Raw genomic sequence first — 22,499 nt, forward strand, 5'->3', positions numbered from 1 at the left:
GGCTCAGAACCAAAAAATAAAATCAAAAGAGGACAGCAAATTTACTTTCAAATCAGCCTTATTTTTAAGTTCTGAAGTTCACCAGACAAGGGAGAACTCATCTTCTCAGAGAGAATAACTCTCTCTATCCTATTCAAGAAAAAATAGAAATCAGCTTTTAAAAACCCACAATCTTTAATACAGAAAGTTATGTAATACTTGACTATAAAATTCAAGACACTCGTTAGATGATAGACAGATCTGAGACAGACTTGGCCTTCATGCTCCTGGGGTGCCCGTTCTGAAGGACAGTGAGAACAAAGACCCAGAAACTCACAAATTAACACTTTTGATAGGCCCAGAAATTACAGATCTCATAAACATCTCTCCAGGAGTGCTGTTTTGGGTGAGGAAAAAAGAGATGGGGAGGGAATTGGGGGAAGATATCTCTGCTAATTTCTCTCTGCTTTTCTCTTTTGCTGATTTGTTAAATTATAGTCTGGATACATTTAAGCAAAGCAAATATGAATAAAGAATACTGCACCTGAAATCTTGCAACTGCCCAAGGAATCATGGGGGTTTAGTTGCCAGTTCTAAGAGATAATCAGTGGGGCTTGGTTTTTTATCTTTATAACTATCCTGCCTCAGAAGGAACAGGCCCATCAAAAGTCTCCTCACTTTACAAATCATTCCAAAAGTGGCAAAACTATGGAGACAACAAAAAGATCAGTGATTGCCAAGGGTTGAAGGTAGCAGAAAAGGATGCATAAGCAAAACACAGAGGAACTTTAGAGCAGTGAAACTACTCTGAATAGTCATGTAATGGTGGATTCCAGTCATTATACATTTGCCCAAACCTATAGAATGCACAACACCAAGAGTGAACCCTAATGTAACCTATGGACTTTGGGCAATTATGATGTGCAGGGTTATCAGTTTTAACAAATGTATGACCCTGGTGGAGGATGTTGATATGGGAGAGGCCATGCATGTGGGAGGAGGACAAGAAGTGTATGGGAAATCTCCATACCTTCCTCTTAATTTTGCTGTGAATCTGAAACTGTTCTAAGAAAATAATATCTTTTTAAAAATCTAATAAAGCACTATGGTTGCACAGGATTTTTTATATGGGTGAAGCTGGGCGAAGGGTACACAGAATCCCTATGTACTATTTTAGCTACTGCTTGTCGTCTATAGATATTTCAAAATAAAAGTTTAGAGACCCTAAGTATCTGTTTTCTAAGACAAAGACTCCATAACAATAAATTTATTTGGATTCCAAACAGATATAAAAAACACTTTCAATAGCAATCTCATGTACTCATTTAGGTTAAACACAGTAGAGAAACTCCAGCCCCAGGTACCTATTAAGAAATATTTATACTACACAGTATTGGTGCACTAAGCTGTGGTGCTGGAACATGGCACCCCAAGTACTGTGTTTAAATGATGGATGTATGATAGCTATTTTCATTGCTTCATTTCTCCAACATGAAATTGCCACTTAGCTTTCATAAAGATTTTAATGAAAAAATTTAAGAACATAATGAAATAGTCTGCAAACAAACCATCAGACTAGTTGGAATAACGGCCTATGATAGGTCCACTATGTTAGCCTTACATAAGAAGGGCTAAAAGCAAATAACTAAAATTATTTCTAAACTCCCATGAGATACTGATTGGACAGCAAAATGTAACCAAATTATTAATCCACCCCCTTTAGCTTCTAAATTGCCCCAAATTTTAGTTCTTTAGACTCAACATTTTAAACAAAAGATCAGATTTTAAAAATGTGAAAATAGAAAGCAAACACTTATCAATTTGGGTTGTTTCAACTACAATTGAGAATGAAATAATGTAGATTATGCAATTAGGTTTCAACCTGACCAACATACAAGAGAGATTTCTTTTTATAAGCTGGGGAAGAAAATTAAAATAAAAACTTTCAAGAAATTAATTATGCTTTACTTACCTTGGGCACATTTGTTTTTCTTCAGAAAATGTCTGCTACAATTTTCTTTATAGGACTCACTGACTTTCTGGAGACATCCTTTTTTTTCAACCGATACTTGTCTTTAGTGAGGAACGGCAAAAACCAATCAAACAAAAAGTGAATGATTAAGCAAACGCTTTGCTGTAGATAACACCTCATTAAGAAAATGATAATATACCAGATATCAAGATCATTTGGTGGATTAGTGTTAAGAATATTATAAAACATATGTGAATTTATACATAGGCTAAAGTAGAGTGGCAGAAAGCTAAATATTCCCACCAGGTGAATATAACATGTGAAGCTGGATAATGCAAACAAATTCTAAATATGCATAAAATAACCAACTAAATACATATTTACTTAAGAGGCGCTGTAGAAATTTACACTAGATGAATCACTAATATTCATATAATATTAGTACGGAACCTATTAAAGGGCATTTCGTCACACATACTAAACATGCAAAGACTATGAATGACTATTGTATATGAGCTAATGTTAGTTTTTCACAATGGAATGTGAGAGGCCAAGAGAGATAATTAGACATTATAGTAGGAAGAGGTGACTGGAGCATTATCTTACCAAATAATTGATATTTATGGCAACATGATAAAGTTATGAGCACACTTGTGCTCACAGTCAAATAATTAGAATTTTAATCAATGTAGCAATCTTGAAGCTACTGATTAAAAAATTATTTGGGAGTAAGGCCAAAAGAACCATAATATGCACATAATGATACCTTCATTAAAGGAAACTTGTTTTTCTTTCTTTCAAATGCTGCATATGTAATTAAGTTTAAAGTTCATTCACTCATTCATTTATTCCTTCATTGAATGACAGTGAGCAAAATGATAGAAACCTCTGAACTTATGAGGAAAATAGTAAGACATAATATGTATTGAATGTCAGGTAGAGAAAAATAAGGGAGGAGGAAAAGTGAAAAGCAGATAGTTCACAATTAAAATAGGGCATCAAGGAGGTTGACATTTGGGAGACAAAGAAGGACTAAGCCGTGCAGACTTCCGGGGGAACAGTGTTCTGGGGACAATGAGTTCAAAGGCTTCAGTGGGAAGTGGCCTAACATGCTTCAGGAAAGGCACACTGGCCACTGGTGCTGTGGGAGAATTGAGGAGATCCAGAGGTACATGGGGCAAAGGGAGGCCATATGGTGTAGTGACCGGCGGACAACTTTAAAGACTTTAACTTTCAGCATGAGATGAGGGAGTATGTTATCTTCATGAAAAGTAACAGATGAGAAGCCAAGTTAGCTGGAGGGAAGGATTGCTGTGAGGGCTGCAGAACACAGTTGGTTACTCTGTTTTTCTTCTGTTGGAAAGCTTGAGCAGAATTATTCTTACTGACCCCAAGCCTTTTTTCATGTAAATGAGTGGAAAAAGGAAAGCAGGGTCCACTCAAGAGGCTTGAATTCTGTTCCCAGCCAGGACACTGATACGTGTCTCCTTCCCTGCAGGCCCAGCATCCTCTGGCTCCTCCTTTATCTTTAGACAGCAGAATAGTAGGTGTGGGTGGACTTAATCTCCTTCCTCTTGTGGCTTTTTGGTTTTTATTTTTTCAATTAATTAATTTTTAAGTTGACAAATAAAAATTGTATATATTTATCAGGCACAACATATTGTTTTGAAATATGTACACATCGTGGAATGGCTAAATCAAGCCAATTACCATATGCATGACCTCACATAATTATCATTTTTTTGTGGTGAAAACACTTAAAAATCTCCTCTCTTATCATTTTTTTGATATACCAAGGTAACAAATGCTGCTTATGCATCTTTAAATTTTAAACTTACATAGCACTACAGTGCATTAATACCCAGTGAACTGCAAAAAATAATATATATATTATACATATATGTATATACATTTACAGTAGTATTATTAGTCACCAAAATGAAGAGGGGAAACTTTACAATTGTGAGAATGGGCAAATGTTCTCATTAAGGCAATATTAACCCAGATAACCACTTAATACCTGTCCTCTCAAATGCCTTACAGCTCTGGAATGCCCACTGTGAAACAAGACAGTGCACAGTTTCCTAAATTCTCACACATGCTTCATTTTCTGACTTGGCTGGGAAACTGAAAATCTGGCCATAGGCAATGTGCCCTCCTTCCCTTGTCTGACCCAAACGTAAAGCAGTTACATCTACTGGCAAGCTAGCTGTGGCCTTTACCCCTTCCTCTGAAGTACCTGGTTGAGGATTGACTTCAACAAGATCCAGTGCTGACAGCAACCCTGTACTATGTATTTCCTCAGCAATATAGATGCCTTCTTGAAAGGTCCGTCCCCCTACAATAGGGATTCCTGTGGCTGCAGCCAGTGTAGAGTCAAATACATGGATATGAAAACTCAGATGGACGGACCTTTGTCTTTTCCTAATCAGCAGATCAAATTTCTCTTGCATGACCTTCTGGGTACCAAGTGGATCAATGTCTCTCATGGAAAAATACTAGATATCGTTGTTCTTTTAAAAAAAATGTTCCAGAGGGTCCGCATCTCCTAGACTAGAATACACTGTACTTGGGGAAGACATACAAGGTTTGTCCAGGGAAATCCTGGAAGTTCTGGTACCTTTCCCTGTAGTTCTCTGAGGAGAAATGAAACTGATGGTCCATGGAGATTTCCTGATGAAGTGGTAAGGGGTGTACTGATGTCTGCTGGGCATCAACCCAAGTGACACAAAGGTCTGGGCAGTTTCAGGCATGGCCACTAATGGTACTAATTGCCAGGCTGTGGTCTCCTCTCACTGTGACACGGCTGTAGCCAGACAACACTGCTCTGCTAACCAGCTCAGCCTGTTGCTGGTTGGCTGGGCCACTTGGCACAGATTCACTGTTGGATTGTTGAAGAGCTCATCTGTGGGGACTGGAGTAAAACTAAAATTTCCAAAGCCTTTTAGGCAGCAGCCCAAATTGGAGACCTTTTCATCAATCCAATTTTTCTTCTGGCAGCTGGACCGTGTTCCACTCCTTTTCTTTTCTGTCCCTACAAGAACAGGGCTCCTATCACAACCAGACTTCTTCAGGATGGAATGCACTTGCATCCTGAGGAGACAAGTTCCTTAGGGACTTGACTGGCAGTGTGAGGAATCACTGGGGGCAGAGGCAGAGCTCAGTGCAGGTGGAAGCTTCCAGTCTCAGCAATTTTCCAGAACACAATATATTGTTATTAACTATAGTGGCCATAATTTTTAAATTCTGACTTCCCACACACAAACACTAACAGACAGCAGGCAAATATACCAGGCATGTCAAATTCTCAACCCAGACACATTTAGCAGATTTTATTTTAATGAAACAGAGTTTTTAAAGAGATTTTACACTTCATTAAAGTTGATTTACTGTGCACTTTCACTCCTTCTGCTGGTTGTGAAGACTGTGGAAAACCACAATACATTACCCTGCCAGGAGACTTAGACAGCAACCTGACATCGTGTAGCTTTGACATGGTTAATCTAGAGGAGGAATGAAGTCAAGCAAGCAGTGAGCGCTAGCTATACCACTGGCACAGGGACATCTCACTCTCTGCCCTGGCCATGAGGGAGCTAGATCATGCACTGCAGCCCCTATTGTGCAGATGAGGAGGGTGAATTCCAGAGATTTGAGGCCTTCCTCTGCTTCAGATCCACGTGTAATTTGGGGCTCAGGGCCAGAACTCTTGTGTGTAACTAGGAGAAATGTTCCTAGTGCTTGTAAACGTCATGGACAGAACTTCATGGGTAAGTGAGATTGAGCTGTTACTGAAGAGCTAATGTAGCTTTAGATGCAGCACCCGTTTCTTGTGAGCTGATTGCAAGGGTCAGGTATCAACTAGTGGGAGGTGCTTATCTGAAATCCTCAACAGACAGAAAATGTTCATTTCTTCATGTGATAGAATAACAGTAAAATTCCAGCTTAAAGTTGTTACAGCTTACTCTCTGAACTCATTAAATGACTACTCTGCTTCGATTTTTAAAATGTGGTTTCATAAATTAAACACTGAGTCTTAAAACCTTCCTTGAGTTTTAATGCCTTTTCTTTGTGAAACCATGAGGGAATCCACCACCAATAAAGCATTTGTTTCCCATGTTCCTGTGTGTGCCTGGTGTCACCTGGGGTCTCATGCCAAGTCAAACAAAAGAAGTTTGGAAATAGTTTGTGAGGAAATTAACTTGTATACTTAAGGATATTTAAGTAGGTCAGACATCTCCTACTCCCTCCACATTCCATGACTAACGCCCCAAATAAAAGCATATTCACTTTACATGCACCATATTTCCCAGAAAAAAACAGCAAATTCAAGACATTTATCTGTCAGGGTGAATGCACAAGGTTCTGCTCATTTTTGCAGGAGGCAGGGAGCTGGAGGAGCTACTGTCACCATCCCGTGACTCACAGATATCATAGGAGTTGTTTGGTGCAGATGTTAGAGGAGAACGAAATGCCCTAGACCTTGTCTCTTGAGAATTCTGTGGCTGTAGGACTGAAGAAGTTGGACTTGTAGTTTGGCCTTCCTCTTTGTATAACAGTTATTTATACACTATTCTTTTTGCCTTTTTTGATTATAAGTTCATTAAAGGCTGATACAATGTCTTATTGCTTACAGCATCTAGCATGTACTAGTTGCTAAAAGGAGGTTGGTTAAATAAAGATTTATATACTAGATTCTGAATAAATGCTTGTTAAGTGAAAAACTTTTAAAAGGTAATTCATTTGTGACTTTTCCAAAGCGTTTCCAAACTATTTCCTGGACACCATTCTCATTTAACATGATGAATTAGAAAAGCATCCAAATTGTTTATCCCTTTAAAAATATTTTATATCAGTGAGTTGCAAAACCATTTCTTAAAACGTATTTCTAGGTAAGTAATTTCTGAAAGGCTCCAACCATTAAGATTTAGTGTGTGATAATTATCAGTATAAATTTTTGAAAAGAAAAATCTATTTGCTACACATTTAACACTAAAGAACTAATATACATAATGTGTGGATAGCTGTATGAAATTTTGAAGCAAATGTTAGATCTAATTCCCCTTAATAAACAGAAAAAATCATGTTTAATTGATAGAATACAGCACTTTCATGGTTCTCTAGCAAGTCAAAGGGCTTGTCCATTTTCTTGACATTGTGTTTACTTAAATGAGTTTATCTAAAGGGAGAGAGCAAGGTTGCAGGCAGCTTAGAACCATGTAGTAATTGTCGCTAATTAAGTGCCCTCAGCTCTGTCTATACTAGGCCACTGTTTACTTGCTTTCTACATACTCAGCTGCAGGTAGCCACACTAAAAATTCCTCCACTTGTTATCATCCCTTGCTGTTTTAATTTTCATGTGGTGAAATATTAACAAACGTGTCATGCTTGACTCTCACACTTTTTCTATGAATGGGTAAATAGAGGATACAACTATTCTCTCTTATTTTGAATTTTCTGTAGAAGTTAGTTCAGGGTAGATGGATGTTGGCATTTGCTTGTGAACTGGACTGATTAAATTATTCTGAAAAATAGAAATTCAGAATGACTGTTCTTGGAATGGTACTACACTAGTATTCATCCATCAACATACTCTCAAACATGTTCTTTATAACCATTACAAGCAATTCCCAAAGCTGGCTGGGAGTTAAGCAAAGTTAACCTTTGCAGACCTGACCCATGACTGGGATCTACATAGCACCATACTTGAACCACCATAGCTTTCAGCCATAGATAAGAGTTAATTTTTGCCACCTTGAGCAGCATTCTCAAGCTTTCTTCACCTTAGTTGCCATGTTTATAAAAAGATAATGGAAGACTAAACAAGTGCTTCTCAAACTCTAACATGCACATGAATTTCCTGGGCATCATACTACATTTAGATTTGGATTCAAAGGTCTGTGGTGGAGCCAGAGAGTCCACATTGGTTCCCAGGTGCTCATCGAAGACTGCACATTGAGTGCCAAGGGGCTCGTTGCCCTCAGTCCTGATATTCTCTCATAAGGCCTTTGCTTGTGAAATATATTTTATCCTAAATTATGTGATAATACATTGATTTTTGATTATCATGTCATAAGGGTCTTATAATGTCAGTGAACAAGAATAATGAATGACGGTATAAATTGAACCATAGGACTATTGTAGAGGTTTTAAAATTCCTAAGTGTACAGTAATAATAACTGTAGGAATTAGATGCCAAGACTGTGTGTTCATGATTTTATCATGAAATTCTAAATAGCAAAAGTAGATGGCATGTTCTGTCCATTATTATTAGCAACACCACTTCAAAACTTTATAGGCCCACATGAAATATCCATTAGTGCTAGCTATTTCATTTTCTTCAGTGTATATAAATGCACACCCTGAGAACAGAATGAACTTTCTAATATTTATTTGCAAAATATTACCTAGATTTTATTTTGATGCATTGCTTTTCTTCAAGATATCTCAGAATTCTGGGCACCCCCTTAAAATTATCTTTACTTTTGCCTTCTGGCCATGTTTCTCCCATCTAACACAATACCAATCCACCCCAAGACCAAATTAGATAGAATCTTATGGTAAAGATATCTACTTCTGGTGTCTTTATTTAATTCAATTGTACAGGTAGGTTTTTTAAAACAGCAGAAATACATTAAGAATTTAAAAGGCTCTATGTTCTCTTGTTTCTTTCTTGGGATGTTATTTTAGCATCTGCACTCAATTTCAAAATCAGCTTGACTATTTCACATTTCTAGAGTTTTATAAATCTTGAACAGCGTACCTCTTCATCACTTGGTTTCATTGCGCCAATTGTTGAGCAATAATATGCAAGATTTTAACAAAAATATTCTTTTCACATTTTTGTTTAAGAGATTAAATGTAGTACAAGCAAGTATTTAAAAAACAGTTTTTCTTTCAAATGTTGTTCAAAGCATAATGTGAAGGGCCAGAGTAAGGGTTTACGCAGATAATGCATTCATGATTGAACTATTTGGATATTAAATATGATGTTAGGTTATAAATTAACTTCAGCTCTTGAAATTTATAGACGAATTCAAAAATGTAAATCTGCTCAGGAAAGGCTATTTATCTCATTCGTTTGTATGGTAATTGAAGGTTCATAATGAAATAATCTGATGCACAGAGCCCAGCTAAATTAGCCTGCCCATAATGTACTATCTTGAAGTGACTTCACATTTTCATTACAGCCTTTCTAATTTCTAAAGCAAAATTAATGCAATTAGTGATCAAATCAATACATATTGATCATGAGTTTATTCAATATGGCATGAACATATTAGATCAAAAAGAAAGGGCTTTTTAAGATCATAGAATAAATATAAGAAATTTAGCAAAGGATTATAAATCATGCTGCTATAAAGACACATGCACACGTATGTTTATTGCGGCACTATTCACAATAGCAAAGACTTGGAACCAACCCTGATGTCCAACAATGATAGACTGGATTAAGAAAATGTGGCACATATACACCATGGAATACTATGCAGCCATAAAAATGATCAGTTCATGTCCTTTGTAGGGACATGGATGAAGCTGGAAACCATCATTCTCAGCAAACTATCACAAGGACAAAAAACCAAACACCACATGTTCTCACTCATAGGTGGGAATTGAACAATGAGAACACATGGACACAGGAAGGGAACATCACACACCGGGGCCTGTTGTGGGGTGGGCGGATGGGGGAGGGATAGCATTAGGAGATATACCTAATGTTAAATGACGAGTTAATGGGTGCAGCACACCAACATGGCACATGGATACATATGTAACAAACCTGCACATTGTGCACATGTACCCTAAAACTGAAAGTAAAATTAAAAAAAAGAAATTTAAGTTGTGAATAAGACAGCTTTGTGCTACTTTCTATTGTAGCTACTATTTATAAGAAAGTGGCAATATTATTTTTATCATTGTTTGGATGAAATTCAACACAATGTGCTACACCCCGTCCCTTTCCCCCCAACATATTAATAGGGTATTCATTGTCCATACGGATTTTTCTCTCCATAAATATCCAAAAGCAATTTTTTTCCTCATGGTGCAGAATTTCAGATGACTAATTACTCAAAAGCATTTCTTTCTTTTCACATGCAAATGTAAGCAAGATTCCAGGGAGGAGCCCACCCCTCAAACCCTCAGCCCAGTAAATGTACCTTTGATGTAGTGGGCTGCAGTTAAATGTATGCAGGAAAGACTTGAAGCCCAGGATAAAAAATCAAAACGCATTTGTGGAAATCAAAGGACTGTTGCTTTTCTACATACCAATCAGCTCATTTCACAGTGAAATAAAATGATACTTCTAAAAGAGAGAGAAAAAAGACCCAGTCCTAGAAGCATCCCTCCTTACCTCCAGCTAAATGGATTCTGAGATGTATTTCGACTGGTGTCTATTCCTGAGGTGTGACGGGAAACTATGATAAACTGTCTTAACTGCTCAACTTCCTGTTTTAAGAGCAGATCATGTAGATTCTGGGCGAAATTTTTGAGTAAACCCAAAAGAAAAGATCATATTGTTGAGTCAAGTCTGCCTTTGAGATCCTGCAAAAGCTAAGCTGGGGAGAGAAACCAAAGCCACAAGACTGTGGTTTGCAGTTATGGCCGGCTAACTTACTTTTCCATCTTCAGGACACGTGAGGGCATGAGCTACTTTTCCTAACTCATATTTCATGACTGTATTTTCAGAAACTTTATGGCATGTAAATAAATTCCCTTACTGGCTGTGATAAATTTCAGTTGCTTTCTTTAAAAAAAGGTAATTAATTTAAAGTTTTTCTTGCAATTTTCACACCATATAAACATAAATAAAGCTTTTTATGGTGTATAGATTTATAAACTGTAATGACTCAAAAGAATGGCAGTGACAGGTGTACATTTTATTTTGTTTACAGAATGGTCCCCTTTACTTGAAAGTGATGTCACAGATTTTGAATTCAGACATTTATTCACTGATATGAAACTCTTCGGTGCTTCTGGTGAAGCAACCTGGTGGAACTGACTTAATATCATGACTAATCTCATAGTTTCTGAAATTAGAGCATCACTGATGAAAATAATAGATTTATATTTGCTAAACCATTTAAAAATTCTCTGAGGGAGTTAGTATATGTGTTTACAGGTGTTTCTAAATTACTACTTAGAACAGTGTTGCCAAGTAATGCAGCGTTCACTTGTCACTGGTCACATGTGATGCTTTGGCAAAAATGAATTCCATGGATAAATATAAAGTTGGGAAGACTGTTATTTTGTGGGAAATACACAATGTACATTAGCGTAATGAAGCTCTCAGAAATCCTGCAAGAAAGATGACTATTTAACACTGGTTAGCTCAACATTTCCCAAATTGATTTAGTTACCCAATCTTTTGGTTTTTCTTCTTCTAACATATCTACTTTGGGATACTCTGATTTTGATTTGGTGAGTGACAGGGAAATCATAAAGTCTGAATTCTGGGGATGTGCTAAATGGCAATAACCACTTCACATTTGATTTTAGTCATCAGGAAAGAGCTGACAAATCCAGTTCATCAACATACTTCTCTCCCTGCCATTAAAGTCTTGTTCCTTAGCCTGAGCTATTTCAATCAAATCGAACCACTAAGACTGATAATAACTGATACTACTACCACCTATTTAAGAATCTCCTACTTCCTGGCTGGGCGCAGTGACTCACACCTGAAATCCCATCACTTTCAGGGGCCAAGGTGGGAGGACTGCTTGAGGCCAGGAGTTTGAGACCAGCCTAGTCAGCATAAGGAGACCCTGTCCCTATCAAAAAAAAAAAAAAGAAGAAAAGAAAATTAGCCAGGCATGGTGGTGCACACCTATGGTCCCAGTGTGCACCTATGGTCCCTTTTACTTGGGAGGCATAGGTCGGGGGGTTGCTTGAGCCCAGGAGGTCAGGGTTATAGTGAGCTGTGTTCAGAAAACTGCACTTCATCCTGGGAGACAGAGTCTCCAAAAAATAAAAAATAAGAAATAAAAATTTCCCTCTTCCTGAGGAAAAGATAAAATAGCTCTTTCAAAAAAGTAAATAAATAAATAATACATAGTCTTCATAAAGAAGACAGATAGAACAAGGAAGAAAAATACTTGTAATAATCCCCTCATTGTAAATATCCTGATGCATATTTTTCTGGTCTTTTTATATGTATATAACCATTTACAAAATTGGATTTGGTATTTACTTCTCATAACCTATTTATTTTCACTCAGTGATACATAGTGAACATGTTTCCATGTCAATAAATCCAGTCTATCATTGTTGGACATTTGGGTTGGTTCCAAGTCTTTGCTATTGTGAATAGTGCCGCAGTAAACATACGTGTGCATGTGTCTTTATGGCAGCATGATTTATAGTCCTTTGGGTATATACCCAATAAATCACAAGCATTCTTGTACACCAATCACAGACAAAAGCTAAAAGGATGGCAGCCCTTTAGTCAGTAAAGATCGGTATGTTTAATGGCTTTGGTGTATTCTTGGTAGGTGTATGGCAGGGACAGGCCCTGTGCAGGCATCACTGCTGTGCTGAAGGGGTGGAGGGGGAAGGGAGGTCTGTTCTTCCTGGAGGTCAATCTCCTCTACAGAGACAAATCAAGGACCAAGCAGAAGCTGAGGATGCTGCCTGCATCTGCCACTCCCTTCTCCCTTCCTCCTCCCACAATTCATCTTCCCCAAACACCTTCTCCCCACTGAGTTATCTTCCTGTAACTGGGGTCTTTCTGCAAGGTTGGGAGCTCTGATTTGGAGGTGATGTTTGCTGTAGAGATGGTCCCTGCAGGGTAGAACAACTGCTGCCCTCCCCTCATGCTTCATCTGGGCAGGATAGTCAGAACCTCTGCCCATCAGGACCTTTGTGATGATTGGAGAGTCAGCCAAACTCACCAGGCAACTAAAGCTGCTCTAGAGATGCCCCATGGCTAACATCTTTTCAGAGGGGCAGCTGAGTAGCCTGGATTGGTCCCTGGTTTCTGGTCAAGCTCTGACATCCTGAGTTTTGCCACTATGGACCCTGATCTTACAATAGACTTAATAGAAGCTAAAGGTGGCACTAATTTTTTTTCATATTATATTTGAAATTGTTCCTGTGGACATGCTGTGCATACTTAGGCCAAAAGTTGCAAGAATGCCTGCCAAAAAATAGGGGCACATATAACTAGATTTTCTAAGGAAATGGCAACCACAATTCATTATCTTCTTCTAAGATTTCTTTGAAGGCCCCAATCTGAGCTAAATGCTCCCTTATTTACATTTCCTGACTATTTTGCACATTCCTGTGACTTCTACCACCCTATAGTTGTTTGCCTGTCTGTTATTGCACAGGCATGTGAGGACCCGAAGGAAAAGCTGTCATGTCTTACCATATTTATTTATTTTTTAATTTTTAAAATCAAGCAGAGACCCTAGACCCTAAGTGTGGAACCAAAAACTTGGGCTCTTTTTCCAGGTTGAGAAGTGGTTAAAAGCATGGACTCTGGAGTCCAGCTGCCAAGGTTCAAGTCTCAGTTCTCTGTGACCTTAGGCAAATTATTCAATCTCTCTGGGTTTCTTTATCTTAAAATGTAGATAAAAGTAGTACTTGCTTCACAGGGCTACTCTGAGTAATAACGGGTTGACTTTTCTATAATGCATTTAGAATAATTCATGACATTTAGTATTATATGGCTATTAATTTAATTATAATTTGGTCATATCAAATTGCTTCCCAAGCCTCTTTTCCTCACAGGCATAAGTGAGATATATTGGCAGTGATTAGCACAGTGCCTGGGACACTGTGCTACAGGCTCAGTGGATACTTCCTGGGTCAGACTGATAATCCGTCGTGTGAGCCTGTGAAAATTCTAAATGGGGCAAGCATGAAGTACGCTAAGGGTGTGCACTGCAGCCACTTCTTAGGCCTGCTATGCTCCCTGTTTATGGCACATCTGTGGTGGTTATACAGTTAGCTAAGTTAAGTTATACTACTCCTGGTTGTTTTTTGTTTTTGTTTTGACATGAAGGTAGATAAGAGTATGTATGCTTTTAATACTCATATTAAAATAGTAGGGAATGCCCAATCCTGTATTTCCTCAATGCTTCCACTCATGAGCATGACTTTGTATAGTGTAAATGAGAAAAAAAATCATAGCTGAGTCTTCAGATTGGAGATTGGAAGGCGGTCCATTTTTTTTTTTTTTTTTGAGACGGAGTCTCGTTGTGTTGCCCAGGCTAGAGTGCAGTGGCGTGATCTCAGCTCACTGCCAGCTCTGCTTCCCGGGTTCATGCCATTCTCCTGCCTCAGCCTCCTGCTTCAGCCTCCTGAGTAGCTGGGACTACAGGTGCCCGCCACCGTGCCCGGCTAATTTTTTTGTATTTTTAGTAAAGACGGAGTTTCACCATGTTAGCCAGGGTGGTCTTGATCTCCTGACCTCGTGATCCACCCGCGTCAGCCTCCCAAGGAAGGAGGTCCATTTTTAATGGCATTGAAATAAGAAGTGAACCTGTACTCACCATTGCTTATTTATGGCTGTGGTTATTTCTCTCTGGTACATCCCAGAGGGTTACTTTCTGTTGTTAATTGGAACTTCTAAGCCATTTTTATTTACAAAGTGTTTTACAGTCATTGGTATTGATGACTTATAATTCCCCCATGAGTTAGGTGTCAGGATGAGGCATTGACACAGGCTCCACTCTCAGGAAGCTGAGATATGAGGGTGGATAAATCTGCCTCCTCCCACATGGCAGCCAAGGGGTCCTGGTTTGCTTTGTTTTGGCTTGTCAGATTCGTATTACCTTCTCCATGTGCCCTGATAGCAGTTACAATTGGATTTCTGAATACAGAGTATTTTGAGGAAGCACTGAAAGAGAGTGACACCAAATCCACTTAGCAATTTTTTTCGTCTCTCTCTTCACCATTAAAATGAGTTTTCCTTGCAACTGTATGTCTTTCGGCACACCTATTTTGTTTTTTTTAAAGAAGTAAGACAAATAACTGCCTGTTTATTGTTAAATTTGTAGTGCCAGTCATGACAAGCATAAGGATAGTAACATTTTGCCACCCAGGGTGCTTATCTGTTTTACTAGTTCAGAGTTCAGAAAGACTTGATTGATGCAAAAGATCAAGGTCTCAGTAAAGACAATTTAGTTATTTCCATACAGTTGATGCTTGTGTTAGTTGTATCCTGCAGGAGAGTCCCCAGGGGTGGCTTCTTTGACCTTTCCTCTAAAAGGTAACACATAGAGATTCCTAAAGGAACCATCGTCTAACAAGACTAATGATGACTCCCATGCCTATTATGATTCAGAGACAGAGAAGGAGGCTTTAGAAATGCAGTACCACATTCCTCCCTTGATGTTTCATATGATCTATTAAAGTGTTATGTGGCAGATAAATTAATCATTAAAAACTTACAGTTAAGTCTTTACAAATAATAACCAGGTGTACCTTATCCTTGATCTCAATATATGTATTTTCTGTCACTAAACAGATGATACATAGCAGTTTGTTTTACTGACAACAAGTTTGACAGACTCAAGGGAAAAAAAAGCTATTTTCCTCCAGCATTCTTTCTTTTTCTTTTCTTTTGTTTCGTTCTTTTTTTCCATTTTTCAAGTTAGAAGAGCTAAAATGAAGTTCTTCATTCAGTAATAGCTCATGACAACCAGGATCACTTTTTCGTCTTGCTTTGCTGGAGTGTGAGTATGAAGCATCTTCACCGTTTATTATTCCAGCTATCCTCCCATTTGATTTATTTCTCCCATTTATTGGTACTTAGTATTTAAAAGTTCTGACAAGGGGACACGCTCCACATCTTGTGTGCATTAGGTGCTCCATGATACACTGGATTCCACTTAATGCCATCACTTTGGATTGAGGTGAATTTTTTTTTTCTAATATGGTTTTCATCACGTTAACCACTTCCAGGGCTAATATTTTCTACATTCCAAAAAGAAAAGAAAAAAGATGATAACATGAAATAATGCAGTTGCAACAATCAGATGTATGCCAGACAAATGAAAATTCATGACATCACAAAGCAGGATTTGTGCCATAAATGATTTCTTCATTCTCTATTAAGAAAAATACTTAAATGTTTTAATACGCTACTGGTGAAACTTAGGTTAATAAAAATTGTTTGGGTAAGTGATAAATTCAGGAGCAGCACCAGGAATGTGGTGGTGGAGATAAGTGCAACTGGAGAGGGAAAAGTACTCCTCAGCAGACAGTAGACTTCTGTTTTTTTTTTTTTTATTATACTTTAGGTTTTGGGGTACATGTGCACAATGTGCAGGTTTGTTACATATGTATCCATGTGCCATGTTGATTTCCTGCACCCATTAACTCGTCATCTAGCATTAGGTATATCTCCTAATGCTGTCCCTCCCCCTCCCCCCACCCCACAACAGTCCCTGGAGTGTGATGTTCCCCTTCCTGTGTCCGTGAGTTCTCATTGTTCAATTCCCACCTATGAGTGAGAACATGCGGTGTTTGGTTTTTTGTCCTTGTGATAGTTTACTGAGAATGTTTTCCAGTTTCATCCATGTCCCTACAAAGGACATGAACTCATCATTTTTTATGGCTGCATAGTATTCTATGGTGTATACGTGCCACATTTTCTTAATCCAGTCTATCGTTGTTGGACATTTGGGTTGGTTCCAACTCTTTGCTATTGTGAATAGTGCCACAGTAAACATACGTGTGCATGTGTCTTTATAGCAGCATGATTTATAGTCCTTTGGGTATATACCCAGTAATGGGATGGCTGGATCAAACGGTATTTCTAGCTCTAGATCCCTGAGGAGTCGCTACACTGACTTCCACAATGGTTAAACTAATTTACAGTCCCACCAACAGTGTAAAAGTGTTCCTATTTCTCCACATCCTCTCCAGCACCTGTTGTTTCCTGATTTTTTAATGATGGCCATTCTAACTGGTGTGAGATGGTGTCTCATTGTGCTTTTGATTTGCATTTCTCTGATGGCCAGTGATGATGAGCATCTTTTCATGTGTTTTTTGGCTGCATAAATGTCTTCTTTTGAGAAGTGTCTGTTCATGTCCTTCACACACTTTTTGATGGGGTTGTTTGTTTTTTTCCTTGTAAATTTGTTTGAGTTCATTGTAGATTCTGGATATTAGCCCTCTGTCAGATGAGTAGGTTGCAAAAATTTTCTCCCATTCTGTAGGATGCCTGTTCACTCTGATGGTAGTTTCTTTTGCTGTGCAGAAGCTCTTTAGTTTAATTGGATCCCATTTGTCAATTTCGGCTTTTGTTGCCATTGCTTTTGGTGTTTTAGACATGAAGTCCTTGCCCACGCCTATGTCCTGAATGGTATTGCCTAGGTTTTCTTCTAGGGTTTTTATGGTTTTAGGTCTAACATGTAAGTCTTTAATCCACCTTGAATTAATTTTTGTATAAGGTGTAAGGAAGGGATCCAGTTTCAGCTTTCTATATATGGCTAGCCAGTTTTCCCAGCACCATTTATTAAATAGGGAATCCTTTCCCTATTTCTTGTTTTTGTCAGGTTTGTCAAAGATCAGATAGTTGTAGATATGTGGCATTATTTCTGAGGGCTCTGTTCTGTTCCATTGATCTATGTCTCTGTTGTGGTACCAGTACCATGCTGTTTTGGTTACTGTAGCCTTGTAATATAGTTTGAAGTCAGGTAGCATGATGCCTCCAGCTTTGTTCTTTTGGCTTAGGATTGACTTGGTGATGTGGGCTCTTTTTTGGTTCCATATGAACTTTAAAGTAGTTTTTTCCAATTCTGTGAAGAAAGTCATTGGTAGCTTGATGGGGATGGCATTGAATCTATAAATTACCTTGGGCAGTATGGCCATTTTCACGATATTGATTCTTCCAACCCATGAGCATGGAATGTTCTTCCATTTGTTTGTATCCTCTTTTATTTCATTGAGCAGTGGTTTGTAGTTCTCCTTGAAGACATCCTTCACATCCCTTGTAAGTTGGATTCCTAGGTATTTTATTCTCTTTGAAGCAATTGTGAATAGGAGTTCACTCATGATTTGGCTCTCTGTCTGTGATTGGTGTACAAGAATGCTTGTGATTTACTGGGTATATACCCAAAGGACTATAAATCATGCTGCTCTAAAGACACATGCACACGTATGTTTATTGTGGCACTATTCACAATAGCAAAGAGTTGGAACCAACCCAAATGTCCAACAATGATAGACTGGATTAAGAAAATGTGGCACATATACAGCATGGAATACTATGCAGCCATAAAAAATGATGAGTTCATGTCCTTTGTAGGGACATGGATGAAACTGGAAAACATCATTCTCAGTAAACTATCGCAAGGACAAAAAAACAAACACCGCATGTTCTCACTCATAGGTGGGAATTGAACAATGAGAACTCATGGACACAGGAAGGGGAACATCACACTCCAGGGACTGTTGTGGGGTGGGGGGAGGGGGGAGGGACAGCATTAGGAGATATACCTAATGCTAGATGACGAGTTAATGGGTGCAGCACACCAACACAGCACATGGATACATATGTAACAAACCTGCACATTGTGCACATGTACCCTAAAACCTAAAGTATAATAATAAAATAAAATAAAAATAAAGAAACTCTTTTTCTAAGTTCTTTTTCCTCTAAATAAGTGGGTCTTCAAGTGGAGAACACAGACTTGTGAGCAAAATTTTTATATCCCTTCCTGTCTTCCCTAAACTCAGCAAAGAGAAAAATGGAGGATTTCTATCCAAAAAGGGAAGTAATTTCTCCCTAGCACAGCAATAAGATTGCCAGATATAGCAAAGAAAAATATAGGACACCCATTTACATTTGAATTTTAGATAAAGAATGAATAATTTTTTAGTATAAGAATGTCCTATGGAATATTTGGATGTCCTGTATTTTAACTGGCAACTCTACCTGAGAAGGACTCAATCCACTTCCCTTAGAAAAGAGGTGTCAGCATTGTTCCAGCAACCTTTGGGTCCCTGTGGAAACTGTTGCCTCATCAGGATTGGAAGAACATCACTTTTACCAGCAGCTCTTGGTATGTGCGGTAATAGCAGCACCGTCCCAGTGTTTGTCCTGTTGTCTTGAACTTTGATGGAGACATGGCCTTTGGGTCTTTTTTGTTAATGGTGTCAAATTGGTGTAGGAAATGTGACCATGCATTCTGGAACTGGACCACTGAGGAAGAGGTAATCCTTTTATATTATGTTGATGGAAGTCACTCATATTTTAAGCATGGCATCGGTGACTATATTCAAACTGCTGCATTGTAATCCAGTTACATTAGCTGGATTATATTTGAGGTCTGCTGGCTTCATCCAACTTAAGGCATAGTTCACTGACCAAATAAATAAGTTTTATAACAAAGAGGTATTTGTTTTAGGGTCCTTTGCATAGTATCCCAAAAGAGATTTTCCTAGGTATCCTTCTATGGCAATCAAGGTAAAATTATTTGTCTTTTCTCATTCTTGGCTTTCTCACCACCTTTATATGAAGTATAGGTATGGTGATGCCTGTTGGAGGAGTAAGATTTAACTGAATGTTATTATAACCAGAGCTATAATGATATTATAAACTGTAATTGTTTAGCAAGTAGTCAAATTAAAATTGGTGCTGGCTTTTTAAAAATGGTAAAGCAGTTCCACAATAATTTTATTCCCAACCCTGGCTATCTAGAATTGTTTTAAAGTGTAACCTAGAAAAAGGCACAAGACATTTATAATGATTTCAAATATTAAGGGTGAAAAAAATCATTTTCATTTATTATTTAAAAAATATGGTGAGTTATTTTAGCCAAGAAGAAATGAACACTGATTGTGATGAACATGCTTAACCTGTAGTTTGAATAAGAAAATCAATACATTAAATGGCATGTTAGAAGCACTAAACAATGGAGAAAGGCCAAAGAACTATATTGAAAGGCATGTTTTTCAGCATAGCTGTTTTCAGTTGCTAAACGTTCTTCTCCTGTAGCATATGAAGGGCCCCTAGAGACCCCTAGCTGAGGAATCCATATAGCTCTGCACCCTTCCCCCACCTGACAGACAGCTGACGTCCCAGGTGCGCTTCTGCCCCTGCACTCTATTAGCTCCTGGGATAGAGCAGGTCTCTATGCCGCAAAGCACAGCTCCAGCAGTCTATATCTTTTTTGTGTTTTAGCAATTAAAACTCACATCTGCTTCTCTTTCTCTCTAATGATTTGTTTCTCTGCATTACTTATATCCAAAAGGAAGATGCTCACAGTCATAAAGTGATCCATAGCCTCTAACAACACAGTGATGAGGCATGCATTTCTCCCTGGAAATCAAGTGCACTGTAAGTCATGGCCTGGAAAAGTGGCCCAGTGTGTACCTGCAGCTTTTCCACCAGTGGCTTCCCACAAGGCCATTGTTCTTTTAATTTGTTAGAAATTAAGACAATTATCTATATGGGAAAGGCTTTTTTTTATCTTGTAAGAAAATGCATCAAGATGGATCTTTTTAGATGAGGGACTATATGAGCTGATTATTTTAATTGTATTTGCTATAATTTTAAAAATGTGCTCAAGTAAACAAATGTAACTTTTGTAGGTAAAATAATTGAGTAAACTCTAACAAAGAAAAAGGAATTTTGATGTTTTTATAATTTGAGTCCTTGCCTTTCAGTAGGTTTCAGGAGTTCAGTAAAATCAGTTTATGTCTTAAGCTATTACTGAAGTCTAAGGAAAACAGGACTCAGGCCCATCACTGGGAAAAGCTAAAGCTGAAATGTCCTGAAGAGATCTCATTGTTACTTTTGTGAGCTTTCATGATAAAATCAACTCAGTCACGTTACTGTATAGCAGTGGTTTCTAAACTTCAGAGAACTAAAGAAGGAGAATACAGCTTAAGTTGTAGATACCCTCCACCCTTGAAGCCCTGAATGTAGGATGCAAATGGGCATGCCTCTTGAATTAAGAGAATAGTGTTTGGCTCTAACCTACCTGGGCTGAGCTGGCTTGTAGCAAATCATGCAGCAGCTGAAAGCTAATGTAAAAGTTACTTTAGAGCCTACAAAAATGGATTCCATAAATGAAATGCAAAATGATGTGCAGTGATGGATTGTCTGAATATGTATATATCCATTCTCTTTTTTATTTCCTGAAGACATGCCAGTTTTATTATTAATTTTTTTGCACACAAAACAATAAACATTTTCTAAAAATACAAACAAAACGATGCATATCAAACATATTAGGAAGGTTGCACATGGGAAGATGGGGAATAGAAATGGGGAGTAGGAATTAAAGAAAATAAATAAGAGAGGGACTTTGTATGGATCAATGGTAATAACCCAATCCTCTATTTGACAAAGAAGAAGAAAGAAGAGGAAGAAAAAGAAAGTGGGATAAAGGATCAGAAAGGGAGGAAAATAGAAAAAATTAGAGTATGACTCCAGGGTAGACCTGTTTTGTTGTTGCTGGGTTGGTTGGTTGGTTTGTCTGTTGTATTTTTCATATGTTTCGCCATGTTGGCCAGGCTGGTCTCAAACTCCTAGCCTCAAGTGATCAACCTGCCTCAGCCTCCTAGAGTGCTAGGACTATAGGCGTGAGCCACCACGTCCAGCCCCCACATTGTGTCTGGCCTCCGTGGTAGACCTCCCAAACGGGGCGGCTGCACAGAGGCGCTCCCCACATCCCAGACGGGGCGGCCGGGCAGAGGCGCTCCTCACTTCCCAGACGGTGCGGCCGGGCAGAGGCTCTCCTCACTTCCCAGATGGGGCGGCCGGGCATAGGCGCTCCTCACATCCCAGACAATGGGCGGCCGGGCAGAAGTGCTCCTCACTTCCCAGACGATGGGTGGCCGGGCAGAGGTGCTCCTCACTTCTTCCCAGAAAAAGAAAGAGGAAGGAAGGCCATTCTCTTTTTCTTCTTCAGTACTGTGGAATCTCTCTGGTGAGGTCAGGGACCACATGTATTTTGTGTAATTTCCCCAGAAGTGCCTGACATATAGTAGGCACTCACTGAATTTCTCTTGAATTAATGAGCTGTGAGGCTGACTCAAAATTAAAGCATCAGATATGATCAGAAGCTAATTAAATGAGCAAGCACACACTATGACCTCTAGCACAATGCCCAGGACAAGAGCAGGTGGGCACACAGCAAGTGCTAGATGATGTCTTTCCTATAGACCTTGGTATTTTCTGCTTTTTATAAAGTTGTGTACTTTACTATACAGGGATATAACAATTCTGCCTTTGTAGATATTAGTAAGTAATTGTTTTAAGAAATAATTTTTTTGAAGATTCTAGAATCAAGTAAGATTGGGGAATGCTGATTACGCTATTCCACCCTTAGAATTTTTCTACTTACCTAAGCATTTGGGAAGTATGACAGTAAAGCAACTTGCTTAACCTTTTTGAAAACATGTTTTTATCTTTATGAAGGTTTTGTATAGTTCTACAATATGTGTTATGAAAAATAGCAATCCTTCACCCCAGCTTCTCATTTCCTTCTTCCCCAAGGCACTGATTGATTGTTGGCATTTATGTCAATGCCTCTAAATAACTGTAAACAATTGCTTATAGTCCCACGTTTTTTGCTTTAGGCACTAT

The 22,499-nt window shown here is 38.5% G+C and overlaps 1 pseudogene; it reads right to left on the reverse strand.

Annotated features, from left to right (window-relative positions):
- Window positions 1-4,035: 4,035 nt before the first annotated feature.
- LOC100589581 lies at window positions 4,036-20,316 on the reverse strand (annotated as a pseudogene).
- Between the last annotated feature and the right edge of the window lie 2,183 nt (window positions 20,317-22,499).

This window comes from Nomascus leucogenys, unplaced genomic scaffold (assembly GCF_006542625.1).
Source record: "Nomascus leucogenys isolate Asia unplaced genomic scaffold, Asia_NLE_v1 Super-Scaffold_349, whole genome shotgun sequence".
Classification (NCBI taxonomy): domain Eukaryota; kingdom Metazoa; phylum Chordata; class Mammalia; order Primates; family Hylobatidae; genus Nomascus; species Nomascus leucogenys.